The 3,499-nt window shown below is 43.2% G+C and overlaps 1 long non-coding RNA gene across 1 annotated transcript; it reads left to right on the plus strand.

Annotated features, from left to right (window-relative positions):
- Positions 1 to 215: 215 nt before the first annotated feature.
- On the plus strand, positions 216 to 1,543 carry LOC118323054. The gene is made up of 2 exons (XR_004796482.1): positions 216 to 362; positions 844 to 1,543. It is a non-coding gene; the product is annotated as an uncharacterized LOC118323054 (long non-coding RNA).
- Positions 1,544 to 3,499: the final 1,956 nt, after the last annotated feature.

The raw sequence follows: 3,499 nt of genomic DNA on the forward strand, positions 1-3,499 counted from the left end.
TGCCGTTAAAAGGCAGTTTTTTTCCTTGGCCCAGTCGCCAAGCGTGCTTGCTCATGGCTGGTACAGTTGGAGTCTCTGTTAAATGTTAAAACGGAGTTCGCGTCTAAGACCTTGCTCTACTTAATATTTTATACAGTATATATTTTATACAGTTTATATTTTATACAGTATATATTTCAGTATATATTTACCCCATGCTGCCCCTCGCTCTCTGTTCAGGCCGCTCATTTCCTACCTGAGGAAGTTTTACTACTACGACCCCGAGGAGGAGATCAACCCGTCCCTGAAGGAGAGAGGACCGGAGCCCAGCAGCCAGCCGGGGGTCCAGTCTCAAACGTAGCACTGGAGCCTCAGAGGACCACGTGAGTCTGTTTTAATAGAAAGGATTAAATAACGGATCCAGTGAATGAGCCTTCAGAACTCTAATAAAGACACAATATGTATTATAGATATTTATCTATAGTTAATTTATGACCCAGTCCCTACAGGAAACAGCATGGAGAGTCTCCTGTCTGTCTGTCTGTCTCCTGTCTGTCTCTCTCCTGTCTGTCTCCTGTCTGTCTCCTGTCTGTGTTACAGTATTCTCTGTCGTCAAACTAGTAAAAATGAACTCTTAATTCACTGCAGTGCGATGTGAAAATACACCATTAAATCAGAAAAAAAAAAAGACAAAAATCGGCCAAATAATCATCCCTAAAACCAGCTGGGGGCGGCGATATATTCGTCACCAGCCATAGGACGTCATAAAGCCGCCCCCGTCTGAACAGATTTTATTACATTTTACATTTTTACCATATAAAATGGACTTTAATAAAAACACGTCTCCTTTCTTTTCCCCTCCAGTTCTTTTCTTTTCTTCGTTTTTTGGACACTCGATTGCTGAAGGACGTTCAAACATTCAAACTGGACTCACAGACTGCAGCCAATCAGCTCCCTCTGCTCAGTCCTGTATCCGGGCGGGGTTTCAGATGATCCACCCTCCCCCGTGCACTCTGATTGGCTCGCAGAGAGTCGGCAGGGGAGGGGCCGGGGATGTGGAGACTCCGCCTCTCTTTTGATGTCATCACTGAGCAGCTGGACTAAAGGCAACGTGACATCACTGTTAGCAAAGACGCTAAATCTCTAAAAAACAAAGAACCTCAGTGCGAGGAGAGAAACATTTGTCGCCTCCGGGATCCTTTAACTTCCAACGCAGAGCTGAAGACGAAAAAGCTCTTTGGGACCTAACGACAGTGGCTTTAAATAAAGTACAAATATTTAACACTGGAGGTCTTTCTCAGTACAGACGACGCCAAGAATTCAGTCCACTTTACAAAGTTTACATTAAACTGTCCAATAAAAACTAAAAGCATAACGGTCACACCAGAACACAGCCACAATATCTCTCCGAGCAGCTTCCTGAGAACATTTAGTTCTTTCTGTTCAACTTTTCAGTCAATAAAGGGGGAAAATACGCTTGTTAGCTTAGCTTGGTGGCTAACAGGTAACAGATATAGTCAGGATTCAATTTTTATAACAAAATGAGAAACATTCTTTTATTTCTTTGACAAAAATCTACAAAATGTGTTTTCTTTAACTTTCTTTATATATTTAATTAAATAATAATTTTATATTTCTGAGTCAAAAGTAAACGGCGCCCTCTGCTATCCAGAGAGATTATCACGATTAATTTTAATCTTTACATATTTGTATTAGCAGCTGTATTGATTCGATGCATAGGCGGCATATAGAGCGCCGCAGGATTGAGTCCTAAAACCTCGAACTGAGTTAGCAATTTAGCTAACGAAGTCAGTGTGTTTTTGGTTAAAATACGGTCTGTGGTTTGGATGGTTCGGTCAGTTTGAGCCAGTTTACTCTGTGAGTGAATAAACCGATTCTGCCACAAACTGTTGGTGTTTTAGATTCTGGTATGACCGGGTCTCTGCTTTTAAAATGGATTAATCTAATCCACCCAAAGCATTCTGGGTAAAATGGGCAGAACAAAAGCAGTTATTTGGACTGAATGTGGACTGAAGGATGCAGATTGAGAAAGGCCTCATCTCACTCTGATTCTGCTGTAGATTGTATCTTTAACAACAAGTGAGATTGAAAGTTCATTCTTTGGACAGGAACAGGATTGGACCGATGGAGATGTTCCGATACCGAGTTCTGATCGTTATAGATAACAGATGTATATTATTATTTTTTACAGAGCGTAAACTGCTATGATTGTTGGATGTAGCAGAGTCCCATTTCGGGGCTAATCAATTACATGGTATCAGACCTGTGTACTCGCCGGCTGGTATCGGAACAACTCTAATTGGACCACCCCAAGGTCCGTGTAGTTTCAACGTGGTGACACCAGCTAATAACTACTGCAAAAACTCCTGTACACTGCTGTTCATTGTACTCGTTAACAACTACGTTGCGTGGTACCAGTATCAGAGGAATATCTCTAAGTGGACCAATAATCTCCCTTGGTGCCGGTTCTGGAGCTCCGGTTTACTTACTGTCAACTGAGTTTCGGTCCTCAGAGCTCGTTGAATGTCACCCAAGGATGAAGAAGTCCAGTTGAAAGCTCCCGAACTGAACGGACCTTGAGGCGAGATTGTTTTGTGAAGAATGAACTTTAAGTCTCGACTCACTGATGAGTTTTAATTTCCTGGTTGAAGACTGTGATTGGTGGAGGTTCAGCGGTGTGTGTGTGTGACTGCTGTACAGGTCCACACTGGAGTTTCCTTCCACATTAGCTGATACATCATCAGTAAGACAGCTTGTGTTTGATACTTGTGTTGTATTGGGTACCCGTCTAGGTCTGGGATGATAGCAAAATGCTGATATTATCGCGATAATCATCAAAATATCTTTTAACTCTTAAAAAGGCACTAATACCTTGCTAGTGTTAAGAAACACATTTTAATGGCATCTCAGACACCTCATCTCCTCAGCGTTCTTTAGTTTGGAATCCATGACCACGTACCCGGTTTAACCTTCTGTTACGGGGGTACGACAGGCAACCTCAGCGTGTTAGTGAGCTAGACAGCTTGTTGAAGTGACGGTAATCACTTACCTGTCCCACCCCCAGCTGCTGAGCCCCCCTGCAGAAGAAAAGGTAAGTATGCGGTCCTGATTTGTGTCTGAGAGGTTAGCAGGAACAGTTCTGTGTACTGATAAACATTCTGGTTTTAGTCTGCCGAGCATTTGTGATGTTGTAGTTCTTCAGTGCACTGGGTAACAAACAGCAGGATCAGCAATCCTCCATGTTGGTTAGAAGCACAGGATCCTGGAGGCGACCGGCCGCACCGACTGTTGTGGCAATATTACCAAAAAATGGAAAAAAAGGAGTCTTATTGTGACGACTACTGAACTACGATGTTTCACTGGAACGAGCTGGTGTTTGGATGGATTGGACTTCCTGGTTCAGACACTGGTTCTGAGTGAGTTCTGTCCCAGCAGAGACTGGGAACACTGGAGCTGGGACCTGAGCGCCCTGTGGGGACACTTCCATGATGTCAAAACA

Source organism: Morone saxatilis, unplaced genomic scaffold (genome assembly GCF_004916995.1).
Source record: "Morone saxatilis isolate NCDOM2014 unplaced genomic scaffold, NCSU_SB_2.0 Contig14, whole genome shotgun sequence".
Taxonomy (NCBI): Eukaryota; Metazoa; Chordata; class Actinopteri; family Moronidae; genus Morone; species Morone saxatilis.